The sequence below is a fragment of the Abramis brama genome (assembly GCF_963993115.1).
Source record: "Abramis brama genome assembly, chromosome: 19".
NCBI classification, from domain to species: Eukaryota; Metazoa; Chordata; class Actinopteri; order Cypriniformes; family Leuciscidae; genus Abramis; species Abramis brama.
In genome coordinates, this window is record NC_139981.1 from 2,348,401 (window position 1) to 2,363,676 (window position 15,276).

The following is a 15,276-nucleotide window of genomic DNA, read 5'->3' on the forward strand; positions in this document are numbered from 1 at the left end:
TAGTTCATCACATTAGTTAACATTATCTAATAATGAACTGCACTTATACAGAATTTATTAATCTTTGTTAATGTTAATTTCAACATTTACTAATACTTTATTAAAATCTTGTTAACATTAGTTAATGCACTGTGAACTAACATGAACAAACAATGAACAGCTGGACTTTTATTAACTAACATTAACAAAGATTAACAAAAACAGTAGCAAATGCATTGCTTATGGTTAGTTCGTGTTAATTAATACATTAACTAATGCCTAATAAATTAACCTTATTGTACCAATATATATATATATATATATATATATATATATATATATATATACTCTTTTTTTATTTGGAACAATATGCACTGCATGGTGAGATTCACTCTCAGATCAGAAGCATGTATTAAGAAGGTAAAGTCAGTTGTTTCAGGTCATGTTGATGTTTGTAGCCGATTTCTCTGTTTTTAATCTGTCTCTAAGAGGCCGTCAGGTGGGCTGAGGTCAAAGGTCATCCCTTTCTTCTCTCCGTTTACATGCATCCGCTTCCTCAGCTTTACTCGACCCATCAGACGGTCTCTAATCTGCTGATCTGGAGCTTCGAGAAGAGACGGATAAGCCGTGATCGGACCCTGACAGCGCCTGAAATAACTGCTGTTAACACACTGTGACACGCTAGCACTAGCTTTAATCTGTGTGTGTGTGTGTGTGTGTGTGTGTGTGTGTGCAGCCGTTTCTAATGGCTTCTTGACTCCCAGAAGGGTTGTGCACCATTCAAAACACAATTGAAGATGCGTTTTAATTTCTGATTCAGTTCATGAAGTTGCAGACAGGATTCTGAATTGTCATTTGAACTCAAGAAATCAAGAAATTAAGTATTTCCAGAAATAGTCAATTAAATTAAATGCACAAATTAATTTGTTAGTTAGTTAGTTTATTATAATAATGTTTTATTTAATTATTTCATTTAAAAATTAAGTTAAATATACAATTGTATTTTATTTATTTATTTAAATAATTAGAATAATATTTAATTACATTTAATATAAAAATGTAGGTATTATAAGTTCTTCTTGTTACTTGTTAGTGTAATAATTATAATTAATTAAATTCATTATAAGTTGTTGTTGTTGATTAAAAAATAAAAACAACAGCAATAATTGAAATGGCTCCTATACACATTTGTGTTTAAATTATAAAATAAAATATAGAGTAACAAAATATTTCATAATAATCCTTAAATTAACCTTTGTTTTATGGAATGTGGCAACACATCTTTTATTAGTAATACACCTGTGTGGTGATGTCATTATTACATCATCAACAGATTCATATTATTATAATTGTTGATATATACGTTCTAAAAACATTCTGGTGCTGTTTGTCAAAATGTAAAGGTTTTGATTGGTTAACTTTGTATAATTAGGCATGATTAACAATTGAGTTGAATTTCATTGTCTTGCAATCCAGTAACTTCCTCTTCCTGTCATTCCAATTCAAATTCAACATCCCGTTTGGCCGATTCACTTCAGATTCACACTCGCGCGTGCGTAACATCCGGGTTAAAGGTCGCGTGAGGTAATGTTCTCGGCAGCGAGTGTTTACACGTGATTTCTGCTTACGGCTTACGTTTAAGCCACAGGTGGATTAACCATATGGGCAGTTGGGCAAGTGCCCAGGGGCAACACGCAAAGATTTTTGGTCCCACTTTATAGTAAGTGTCTTTAAGTACTATGTACTTACATCGAAAAAGAAGTACAATGTACTTATTGTGTTCATGTTGTACTTTAAAACACTTTTGCTGTTATTGAGGTGTGATCCGGGTACGGTTAGGGACAGGTGTGGTGGATTTGGTGGGTTTAAGGGTGAGTTAAGGTGTAAAGGAAGGGTCAACAGTGTAATTATAAATGTAATTACTTAAATGAATTACATCTGTAATTACTGCTGTACATGCAGGTATTTTTAAAATATAAGTACAGTTTAAAAACATGCATGTACACAATAAGTCCATTGTATCAAATTCTTAATTTCAATGTAAGTACTTAAAGCCACTTAATATAAAGAGGGACCATATTTCTTTCTCTTTTAAAACAATCAAACGTATTTCTAGCCTATAGGCCTATACAGTATATACCCTTTCTTGAAAGTTTATTATTTTCATTATTTTATAAGTAGTTTTTTTTTCTTTTTTCTCTCCTCTTGTGGACGCGCGATCTCCCGCCAGATTCACACGACTGCGTGAGCCCATATTACACTAGCACATCCACTGGGAAGTTGAGCGTGAAGCTAAACTTCTATATGAACTGAAAGCGCTGGCTGTGCTGTGCGCTAGGCTAGTGGAAACGCACCGTACAGATTCTGGGAGTGCGGGTCTCGCGACGCTCATGTATGTGTGAATCCACCACAGAGCATCAGCCTTGTACTTTCATGTTGTACTTCGCAAAAAGTACTTTTCCCTCCACAGACGCACGTCGGTAAATTAGGGAATGAACTTGCGCTCCCGGTGGCGGTTCTGTGAATAGAGGAGGCGTGTTCCGGCGCAAACGTTCCCTGGTGCTATTTTGCAGTTTCAGAAAACAATTCCTCAACAGACCTAAAAAAAACCTCGTCTAAAGCCAGCGGCGCGATATTAAGAAGCTATTTTAAGGGCGCATGCTTGGCCATAATGTAGCGTGTGCACAACGCACATACACTTTGCTTATCTCATCTACACAGACGCAGCAGTTCTCATTTTTAGAAAACCATGCATAATTACAAGGAAAAATATTACCACACGAGGGAAATTATTGTGATGTCCATGAAGATGTGAAAAAATAGGCATAAATCTAGATTACACATTTACTAAAATTATCATACGCTTGTTTAAGCGAAGCTAATCTGGGTGTGTTTCTCCGTCCCCAATGTCACTTCTCTGTGTTTTACGGCCCTGGCGAGAACGTCGGTCTCCTCGGCTGTGAACCGCTCCTGGCGTGCGTCTGGCAAATCTGCCGTTATAATAGCAATCCGCCATGGAACAAGCGCGCCTGCTCTTAAAGGGAATGTGAGATGACGCTCTAATTGGTTTATTTCACGTTACGCCCAAACCACACTATGAGTAATGAAGATACTTCAGACCAACACATTTTAGATTTGCGTCGGGCGCAAGAGTCATTTATCCCGCCGGTATAATAGCAACAGTGTCCGAGATCCGCCCACAAAGTTACTTGCGTTTCGCGCTTGATACTTGCGTTTCAGATCATCATCGTCTATTATGACGGAGTGTTCTTCTCTTTTCTGCGCTGATTGCTTTGCTCTGAACCTCACTGAGATAAGAGGACAGTAAACCGGCATTTGTTCCTGCAAAGGATCAAACCGATTGAACACGGGAGACTTTGAGCCAGAAGTTGTTCCCGCAATCAAATCCTATTGACTTTCCTCCCTCTAAAAACAGAACAGGGAGATAAACGAGAGAGAGATTACAGGAGCGAGCCATTGCCGAGAGCGTGTTTATCGCAGTTTCCTGGTAGTGTGTGTGTGTAATCATTGGCCAGGACTTATCAGTAACGCCTCACGTTAGTCTCCGTCTCCTTCTGTTGAGCACACTCTGGACTTTGACCTGATCAATGCCTCTAAACGCTTGTGTCATTGAGTTTAGCTACAATGCAACTTTTACTTTCTCAGTTTCTTGGCCGAACCCTCACTTCTGAATGATGTACCGAGAAGAACAAACATAAAACGGCCTGTAATGCAAGTCTGTTTTCCCCAGATTACTCTCCTGCCATATGTTTTCTTCAACTTCTCAGCTTCCTTGACAAACCAATGCAATGCTTCTTGGCCTTCGTTCCTTCTGTTTTCATTTTTAAGTCTAGTGTTACTCTTGCATCTTAAACCCTCCTCCCCCCCATGAGACAAAAAAACAGGCTTCCCACAATGCAACTGGCTACAAAAACACAGTGAGCTCCACTTTTCTCATCTTGAGTTTTTTTGGTTGCATGCATTGAAGTCCTCTGTTCTTCTCTCCAGTCTTGGGAGTTTAATTAAAGAAGCGAAGGACCCGCTGTGGATATTCAGGGTATTTTTGCGTGACACCATTATGTCAAACTGTCACTATTTAGCATGTGGACATATTGAATTTAGCTCTATATTAAAAAAAGTGTTTGTGGTATATGAATATCGTGCTGTGCAATCGATTAATCACGATTAATTGCATCTAACATAAAAGTTAATATAATATATATATATATATATATATATATAATGGCTGTCACTCCAATAAACCGTGTGTTATTTTAGTATCATTAATGTGCTATTATATTTTTATGAAATATTTATTATTTTTTTAAATAGATTTTATTTTTAATTTTAATTTAACTGATTTAATTTTAATTAAAAAAAAAACATTTTTGGTTTTAGAAATGTTGTGGTATGATATTTTTTAAATATGTGTATAGTTTTTATTATTTTGATTTCCATTTTAGTTTTTCCTTTTTTTTACATTTTAATTTTTTATTTTATTTTAGTACATATAAAAATAAAATAAACTTTCAAACGTATCTAACTGAAATAAAATAAGTTTTTGTTTTAAGTTTTTATTGTTAAATTGTTTTACATTTAAAAAGAAAGTTTTTGTGTATTTTATTTAATTATTTTTTTTTTAGATTCTACTTAAACTAAATGAACATTTCAAATGAATATAACTGAATTAAAATAAGTTTTTGTTTTAAGTTTTTAGTTTTAAATTGTTTTAAGTTAAAAAAAGTGTTTTATTTCAATTACCGTTTATTTTATTTTAAGTAACAAAATGTTTGTTTTAGTTTTAGTTAACAATACTAACCCTGCCGTAAACAGACGGAATAGGAGTGACATCATATTAAGCTGCAGTGTGGATGCATTTAACTCTTGACTTTTTAACTTAAGTTCATCGTCTTTACTTTCTCCAGAAAAAGTTGTGCAAATACGCTGCCAAAGTCTGTTGTGAAAAACTGTAAGAGTTGCTCTCAATGGGACACGCGGTGATATGATGAAATGGTTTCCACAGATCTGTTTTCTTTTCCAGCGGGGATGCTTATCTGTAATGGAGAGTGAGATATGGCTGGAGTCCCGCTGAGCACAAACTCACATTACAGAAGCAAAGCAGCGTGGGAAACCTGGGGTTAAGCGTTGCACAATGCATTGTGGGACGTCCATCTGTTTTGTGTCAACTCGCCCCAACGGTATATTATACACTGTAGGCCAAAACATTTACATTGAGAAAAATATGACGGGATTAAACATGTCAATGTAATAATAGTTGGCACTTCAGACTTGATTCAGCCACATTTAACATTTGAAATGACTTTGCATTTTCTGATTTAAAAATATACAATTCGTACAAACCTGTTCACACACTGGCAGTACAAAAAGCGATTAATACATGAAAATTATTACATATAGCTTTAAATTTATGGTTTAGGTTTGGATTAGCTTCCTAACACATTATGTGTCAATGTAGAATTTTAAAGTCCCCCTGTAGTGAAAATCCAGCTTTTAATGTTGTTTATGTGTCTATGTGGTGTTTTTAATATGCTTTAAGACAAACCATGTGTAAATTCATAAATCGACAGCATTGCTGAGTATTTTCTCCTTAAAACTGCAGTGAACCAAAGACAGTCTCAAAAACACGCTTTGAAATCGCTGGTGTTTCTGACGTCACAAACTACCTTGTAACCAATCAGATCAACGTGTGTTCGTCAACCAGTGGATCTCTGAGCTGAGTGAGTGAGTGGAGGCGGGGCTCATTTGCATATTCATAGAACCGCAAATACTAAATGAGGCAAGGGTGTCGTGTTACATTCAAGATATTTTAAGGCATGATATTTTTTTCAAGGAAAAAACTTTTGTCATTTTGGTGATCAAAGATGAGTTTTAAAGGATAAAATTATTAACTACAGGGAGATTTTAAATGTATTCCAACTTTGAGCATTTGATGTGTCTCAGGGCTAAATTAATTTTCAAAGTTAAGGTTCACAAGTGACTGATTCTGCTGAAAGCAGAGCGAATTACATATTCATCAGAGAAGCCGGTTTCAGTTCGTTTGGTTTTCATGCCCAACAGAAGTCAACATGTGGATTAATGATGTGCACTAGATGGAGGCTCCCATTAGACAAATAATGGCTCTGTAGTGAGAGAAGTGATCTCACCATTTATATTTGTTATGCTAAACAATTACAGGGCCGCATTAACATTTAATTTGATCATATGATTGGGACAAATATGTGATCTTAAATTTGAATCTTAAACTACATACAGTCCCAGACAGCAACATAGTGTCGGCCCGGATCTGGGCCACATGTGGATTCCGTATGAACCAGATGTGGGCCGGATCCGGGCCGACACTATGTTGCTGTCTGTGGTATGTGCATTTACGAAGCCAAATCTGTTCCATACAGAAGCTTTTAAGGCCCAAAACATATTTCATAAGCACTTTAGCACGATTCTGGCTACGCACAGTCAGTTTTAACTCATTCTCAGCATCGGTTTTCACTTTCAGATCAACAATAGCATGAGTTAGAAGAGAATTGTGCTGAGTAAGTTACACTAAAAATAAATTGGTGTAATATTTACTTTGGAACAATTTTCATTTAGAAACTGCTAAATTTCACAAATAATTACAAAGAAATGGCAAGATACACATTGAATTAAACATGAAATATTGAAGTAAGAAAGACTGAAATTAATTATTTTCTTACTCAGTATTTTTGTCTTGTTTTCCAGTACAAATATCGAAACATTTTTAAATCAAGACACATTTATTTGAAAAGCAAAATACCCCCCCTCCCCAAGTAGCGCTTTTCACAATACACACACAAAAAAATATTCTGATAAATGTATCAAAATTAAGTGAGTTTATGCTTGCAAAAAAAGAAAATATCTGCCAGTTGGGTAAAAAAAAAAACATTCAAAAGTAAAACAAATTTATTTTTCTTCATTTTAGGCATAAATTTGCTCAACTTTGCTACATTTGTGATAAAACAAGACTTCTAATCTTCTGTAATTTTTGTCTCCAGTAACTGTATCCTGATTTAGGAATGACTAGATATTTGTACTGGCAAACAAGACAAAAATACTGATGAAGTACGCCTGTTTTTGCCCCTAGTAGCGGAAGAACTGTGTTTGTGTGTGTGTGCATGTTTTCTGGCCTAAGTTGTGTTATTGCTTAACACCTAACCTTTGTTTTTCAGATAAGTGCCACGCTGAATAAGTGCCAAACTGTTAAACAAGTCTGTCCGCATTTGTTGACACAACGCTTCTCTTGCCAGCACTTGCAGGTCACGTCCTCGGCTCACAGATTATCAGGGATTCGCATCTGAACTCGCTCTGTATCTTCCCGTCAGGACACCGGGGGCCAAACACACACACCTCTGACATTCATGTAAGAAATACCATTTAGCTGAAGTCATGTTGGCTGTTGTGTAACTCTGCAACTCTAGCGAAGACAGTGAACGTCACGGCAGGTCAAAGAATGTGAAGCAGCTCACAGTTAACCCTTCGGCAGATTCTTCGCTTATTGTGGCATCTACAAACTAACTGTGAGAATCCTCGACTGGCAGAAAGTTACATCGACCTTGTTTGCAGACTCTGATTTGACTTGTTGCCAATGTAGTTTGGTTTCATAACTGCCTTTGTTTAAAGTGAAACTAAATTAAATAGTTTGAGTAGTTGAGCGTTTAACAAGATCGATATCACTCTTTTCTGAAGAAAAAATAAATGCTGGACTAATCTGGTTTGCTGGCTAATTTTAGAGTTTTGGACATTTAAAAATAGTTGCATCTAAATGAACTGGTTTATTCAAGTCTAAAAACATTTTTATGGGTTAAATCAGGTAGAAATATCTCTTTGAGATGACAATTGCTGGTTACCACTTTTTACAGTGTAATATGAACAAGCTAAAGACCAGCAAACCAGCTTAGGCTAGTTTAGCTTTGAGTTTTTTTTAAATCAGGGATCCAAAATAACTAGTTGGGAGACGCAGATGAAAGGCCTCTTTAAAAATTGCCCATTTGATTTCCCAAATGTGCCTTTGTTTGAAATGAAAGTAAATTAGGTAGCTTATGATTAACCCATTAACAATATAAATCACTTCCAGCTGAAAGAAAGATTAAACCAGACATAGCTGGTTTTCTGGTCTCAGTTTCCGAGGGGTTTTAGGCACTTTTTATCTGATGAAGACCCATAAACCATCTTAGGCTGGTTCAGGTTTGGGTTTCCAGCAGGTCTTAGCAAGAAAATAACTAGAAACCAATGAAAGGCCTCGATAACCTGGTTTCCACATTCAGTTTTGACTTGTTGCCAAAGTGTTTGTTTGGTTTCCCAAATGTGCCTTTCTTTGGAATGAAGCTAAATTATGTGCTTTATAATTAACTCATTAAAAATCTAAATCACATCCCGCTGAAAGAAAGATTAAACCAGCCTTAGCTGGTTTTCTGGTCTCAGTAATGCTGGTTTTAGAGTGGTTTTGGCCGCTTTTTAGCTGTTCACACTGGGAGACCAGCTTTGTAGAATGGAAAACCATCTTAGGCTAGTGTACAATTGGGTTTCCAGCAGGTCTTGGCAAGAAACCCAACAAAATAACTAGAAACCAATGAAAGGCCTCGATAACCTGGTTTCCACATTCAGTTTTGACTTGTTGCCAAAGTGTTTGTTTGGTTTCCCAAATGTGCCTTTCTTTGACATGAAACTAAATCATGTGCATTAACAATATAAATCACTTCCTACTGAAAGAAAGATTAAACCAGCCTTCGCTAGTTTTCTGGTCTCAGTTTGCTGGTTTTTGGCCCTTTTTATCTGATGAAGACCCATAAACCATCTTAGGCTGGTTCAGGTTTGGGTTTCCAGCAGGTCTTAGCAAGAAAATAACAAGAAACCAATGAAAGGCCTCGATAACCTGGTTTGAACATTCAGTTTTGACTTGTTGCCAAAGTGTTTGTTTGGTTTCCCAAATGTGCCTTTCTTTGAAATGAAACTAAATCATGTGCATTAACAATATAAATCACTTCCTACTGAAAGAAAGATTAAACCAGCCTTCGCTAGTTTTCTGGTCTCAGTTTGCTGGTTTTCTAGGGTTTTTTGGCACTTTTTATCTGATGAAGACCCATAAACCATCTTAGGCTGGTTCAGGTTTGGGTTTCCAGCAGGTCTTGGCAAGAAACCCAACAAAATAACAAGAATCCAATGAAAGGCCTTTATAACCTGCTTTCCACATTCAGTTTTAACTTGTTGCCAAAGTGTTTGTTTGGTTTCCCAAATGTGCCTTTCTTTGGAATGAAGCTAAATTACTTAGTTTATAATTAACTCATTAAACATATAAATCACTTCCTGCTTAAAGAAAGATTAAACCAGCCTTAGCTGGTTTTCTGGTCTCAGTATGCTGGTTTTAGAGTGGTTTTGGCCACTTTTTAGCTGTTCACACTGGGAGACCAGCTTTGTAGACTGGAAAACCATCTTAGGCTAGTGTACAATTGGGTTTCCATCAGGTCTTGGCAAGAAACCCAACAAAATAACTAGAAACCAATGAAAGGCCTCGATAACCTGGTTTCCACATTCAGTTTTGACTTGTTGCCAAAGTGTTTGTTTGGTTTCCCAAATGTGCCTTTCTTTGACATGAAACTAAATCATGTGCATTAACAATATAAATCACTTCCTACTGAAAGAAAGATTAAACCAGCCTTCCAGGGTTTTCTGGTCTCAGTTTGCTGGTTTTCAAGGGGTTGTTGGCACTTTTTATCTGATGAAGACCCATAAACCATCTTAGGCTGGTTCAGGTTTGGGTTTCCAGCAGGTCTTGGCAAGAAACCCAACAAAATAACTAGAATCCATTGAAAGGCCTCGATAACCTGCTTTCCACATTCAGTTTTGACTTGTTGCCAAAGTGTTTGTTGGTTTCCCAAATGTGCCTTTCTTTGAAATGAAACTAAATCATGTGTATTAACAATATAAACCACTTCCTGCTGAAAGAAAGATTAAACCAGCCTTTCTGGTCTCAGTTTGCTGGTTTTAGAGTGGTTTTGGGCACCCACAAACCATCTTAGGCTGGTTCATGTTTGGGTTTTTCCACCAAGAAGCTCAACAAAATAACTAGCAACCAAGCTTGTTTCCACACACACTTTTGACTTGTTGCCAAAGCGTTTGTTTGGTTTCACAACCGACCCTTTGTTTGAAACTCAACAATGTCATGGTTAACTTCCTGGTATGACCAAGACCAGTTGGTTGACTAAGAGTTTACAAAGGTGTGAGGGCCAAAGGCGGTTAAAGGAGAGTGCTATGAGAACCAGCGTGTCAGTACATTCACACAAACGTCACCTTCTCAGAAGTGTTTGTCTCCTAGAAGCTTGTATATTTAGTCACGCCTGTGTCACGGTGCATTCCTGCGCGCTTAATCATCCAGTACAGTGATTGGCAACAATACACACATTGCATCCTTTAACCAGGTTAACTATTAGCAGATAGCTCACTCGAGCACGGAAACGAAAAGCAGAAACACACACGCAGAGATACACATGAAGGGAAGTCTGAACACAGAAGGGTTTGACAGCTTTGAACATAAACCACCACTTCCCTCCATGTCATATGACTATCGTTAGCAGAACATTTGTCACGCTGTGGTTTTCTAACTGTCTTGTTTATTTTCTCTCCGTTTCTCGAGTTCCTGAGGTCGTAGTAAGACTGACACATGCCGTACAGAGAGAAGCACATGGTGTCTGTCTCATCCAGACCTCAGAATCTGGTTTGCACTTTAGTACGCACGTGTTTTCTAACTCCAAAGGAATCTTTGGCTCTGTTCCAGATCCTAGTGAGTCAGTGTTTTAAGTCAGCACAAATTCTAAGGCCCTTGATGCATTGAAGCACAATGACACCACAAAAGACAGTGGACAATGCATGATAGATGTCGAGTTAAAGTGTAATGTGTAATATGCTTATGTAAATTGTGATATAAAGTCACAATTAACTCGCAATTCTGACTTTATAACACGCAGTTGGGAGATATTAAGTCGCGATTGCATGTTATAAAGTCAGAATTGTGAGATATAGTCAGAATTTCGAGATGTAAACTCACAATCTTTTAAAATGTTGTATTCTGTGGCGGAAACAAAAACAAAAAAAATACTGTAAAAAAATTTGAACAATAAGTTATGACAACGTGTTTTTACATTGCTTTAACTCATCAAAATAAGTTAAGCTAAAAGTTTTTTTGTAAGCTATACAAGATTAAAGTCAGTTTAATGTAATTTAAGTTAAAATGACTTAAACATCCAAGTTGATTGTACTGAAAAATTTAAGGCACGTTGTTTTTAGCGCGTTGCTATGGGGTTGCTAGTGTGTTCTGGGTTTTTGCTAGGGCATTACTATTCTGAGTTGTTTTTAGCACATTGCTATGGTGTTCTCAAATTGTTCACTTATTAGGGGTAATTTCAGTGATGCTGCCTAGACAGCAAGGCTTCAGGTGGTGTGTTGTCAACATCAACAGATGTGCATTTGCTGCCGAACTGTAGTTTGATTGGAGGACTGGTTGTGTTGTCGAGTTGAGGTTTGTCATCCTCACGATGGACAGTGGAGGAAGGAACGGGAGGGGTTGAAAGAAAGTGTGTGTTATTTGTAATGTCACCTTGGGACCGCCGGGCATCTGCTCCACCACGGTTAGCCACCGCTTAATTGCCAGGGAAACGATCCCGACCTTGGCTGATGGAAACGTGGGCGGCACACGAATGTCCTCATCCGCTGCTCCCACTGACATTGTTTTAATTCCATCCGAGCGGGAGCGACTCGCGCTGAATTTATCATGAGGATTCAGAGCCCGCTCGCTCCACTTATGTAAGTCGCCGTAACGATCTCCATGACAACCAGCTCCACGGCAACACATGCCCGCCTCCCTGTAGTGAGCTGTTTCCATGGCAACTGGGGGAATCGGAGCAGCATCCTTTTGATGATGCTCTTCAGAGATGACACCCTTTGCACATCTTTTATGTGTCAGAAAATAAGAAGCATCTGAAAGTAGGTTACGTAGGAGAAATCTACAGCTCCGGGGCTCTGAAGTGACTGATGGTTCTCGCAAATAGACTCGCAGCGCAGTGATTTATAATGCATTCGGGTTCGGCGAGTGGAGGGAATTCACTAAGAATAATGTTGTTTATTATTCTGAATATGATTCTAGCCCACACCAAAACTTTGAATGTTTGCTGTAAATCTGTGTTTTTTCGATTGATGGGTCACAATCAGTGTTATTTTAGATGCTATTATAGTCATTATAGTATTTCATTTTTTTTCATTTTTATTTCAGTTTTAGATTTAGTTATACCATGGTCTGTCTGATGGTTTCAAATATTTAACCAGTATTTACAATAAATATATAAAATTAATAAATATTATAGATAAATATGTAATATATAATATTATACTAAATATGTATGTAATAATATTAATTTTTATATTTGTTTCAGGATATTTCTATTTAAGCAATTGATGCGAACCCATTTGCGAACCTAAATGACTTCACGTTGTGATGTGATTAATTTGAATAATTGCTTCAGTCGCTGTCACACTTGGCTCCATGTGTCCATCATTCTCTGATCCGACACTCGACAGACAAACGTCCTCCTCCAGGGCTCGTTCTCCACCAGCGAGAGTCTGCTAACACACACACACACACACACACACACGCAGAAACATTCATCTCATTGCATCAGCACTGAGCAGTTTGTGGGTTTCGGCAATGGTTTTTTCATTAACCTTGTGCAACTTCCTATCAGTGTGTAACTGTAACACTGTGTGGCCTGATTCCCAACCGAAAGAGAGAAACGAAACACTAGTGTCTCACTCACTGCGTTTGTGCTGGAGAGGGTTTTGGATGATGTTTGTGTTTTATCTGTGTGTGTTTATGTGCACAAACTGCTGAACGGATGTTTACTTGAGGTTTTGAAATGACATCTTGACATCAAAAATTGTTATCGTTAACTAAAACTAAGACCAGAAAAATACATTTTCGATTCTTGAAATAAAATAAAAATATAAAAAAAAATTGCAGCAACATTTCTCATTTTCATTTAGTTTAACTTGATGCACTAAAATAAATAAAACTAAAAGTCTAGCACACGGTTTTATCATCCTGACGTTTATTTTAACGGGTTAAATGCCTGAAATAAGGTCTCAACACATCAAGCTCAAGATATTTCACCTTTTATTCTACGACATAAATAATACCCACACAAACAACTGCCTACAGATGTTTTCAGTGACATTAAACACCAGAAAGACTCATCTACTCGTGTTTATAGTCACTCTCTTGCAAACTCAACCTTTCAGGGATGTTTTTCGATAAAGTCTGATAGAGTCATTGAAGCTTAATTCTGGCTTTTGATTGTATTTAGGCTTCAAAAGTTGAGTTCCATTGTGAAGATTATCATGATGATGAACAAAACGTGTAAGAATCATAAACTTTTGTTTTTCACAGTGCTTATTTTCTGCAATAATCCAAAGGTGTTTGTCGAACGAAGCAGGATGATGCAATCTTTTGGTTTGGTCTACAAAGATACGTCATCAGTGCGGTGCTCAATATATGGCATTTTCACTTTCACTGTAGACAGCTAAATTACTTTCACCAGAAACTTTGCATTGCATGTTTAGGATGCTGAGTTTAGTGTAATCAGTTTAAGATCATGCATATAAATGTACTCATTTAAAGTGCCTCTATGCTTTTTTCAAATATTACCTGTCATGTAGTGTGTAATAGAACCGTTTGTGAATGTAAAAGGCCTACAAAGTTTTAAAGATCAAAGTGCATGACAAATAAAGATATTGTCTCCTAAAAGAAAGAATTGATTCTGAACTGCCGTCTCTCTTCCTGTAACATTCCTATGTAACAGTGTAACACATTTGCATAATGCCAGGCTACGGTTGTCATTGGCTGCCTGTGAACGACATCATCTTTGCCCCGCCCTCAAACACTGTAGTTGTATCTGAGGCCCCGTTTACACGTACATGGTTATTTTGAAAAACGGAGACATTTCCCTTCGTTTGCACCCTTCGTTTACACGCAAACGGAGGATTCGCCAATGAAACCGATTCTTTCTAAAAACTCCGGCCAGAGTGGAGATTTTGAAAATCTTCGTTTGCACGTTTGCATGTAAACAGAGAAAAACGGAGTTTTAGGCAGCGACGTCACGGAATGTGACCATTTTCGGGATTCTGATTGGCTAAGGTGGGCTTGAGCTTCTCGTTACACTGCCACCTACAGGTTTGGCATGCTCTTGACAGCATATACACAGGTTCGTGTGCACGATGTTATTTTTGAAAACGAAGAGGGGAGAAATGTCCGTTTATGAAAATAGCCATCCACGTGTAAACGTAGCCTGAGACTGGAAGAGTTTAGTTTGTGTTCATGTCGAGATCATGCTGTGAATCCACTTTACTGCACTTTCAAAGGATGAGGACTTACGCTGGAATTGATATGGAAAAGCCAAAGACGCTGTAAGCCGTCGGCCAATCACAACAGACTGGGCCGTCGGACCAATCAGAACGGAGTAGCTCACGGAAAGGAGATTGACTCTTCGAACGAACCGTTTTCAGACTCTTTGGTCGGATTTACACTGCAGGTCTTGATGCCCGATTCTGATTTGTGGACCATATCCGATTTTGTTGTTGTTTTGATGACCAGCTTACATCTTCTTTTAAAAGTGACCCAAATCCAATATCTGCATTTACACTATAAACTTGGTGAAACCACCTAACGTACTGACCCAGAAAACCGCAGGCTGATTCGCAATGGACGCCAATTAAATGATAATACACGCTTTTGCTTTCCGCACCATCTTTACAGTTCAGAAAAACATCGGGTTGAGCTTTCGTCTGCCATTGAAAAGAGTCATGTGATCGCGGTTGGTGTCCACCTGAGTTGACGTCATTCGCCACTGTCTTTCGCTTTTTCAATGACGTTAGACTCGCATTGACGGAAATATCCGGTTACATGTCAGACACAAATGCACGGATCAGATTTATTTCCGCATATGAATGAAGCCTGAAACCGATCTGGGAATATCGGAATCCATGTGCTTTTTTCCTGCTTACTCGTTCATGGATCATATCCGATCTGTGCCACATGGGAGGAAAAAATTGGAATTGGGTCACATGAACAATGTAATGTAAATGCAGCCTTTGAGAAAACAAGGTGATGTGCAATGTTTATTATGAGAAGTGATATTTGACCTCGGATGGATGCATGTAAACCAATAGGAGTGTGGTAATGGAGCACTTTAAAACGAAGAAATGTTCCTATTGCATCTG

The 15,276-nt window shown here is 37.7% G+C and overlaps 1 long non-coding RNA gene across 2 annotated transcripts in view; it reads left to right on the plus strand.

The window, feature by feature from the left end:
* The first annotated feature begins 1,065 nt into the window (after nucleotides 1–1,065).
* The window catches only part of LOC311070229, a 65,993-nt gene continuing 51,782 nt past the window's right edge, over nucleotides 1,066–15,276 (plus strand). The window contains exons 1-2 of one of the 2 annotated variants that reach the window (XR_014603640.1): nucleotides 1,066–5,177; nucleotides 7,185–7,375. This is a non-coding gene — a long non-coding RNA (uncharacterized lncRNA). The remainder of the gene's footprint in view (nucleotides 5,178–7,184; nucleotides 7,376–15,276) is intronic. The other variant, XR_014603641.1, reaches the window with a different exon arrangement.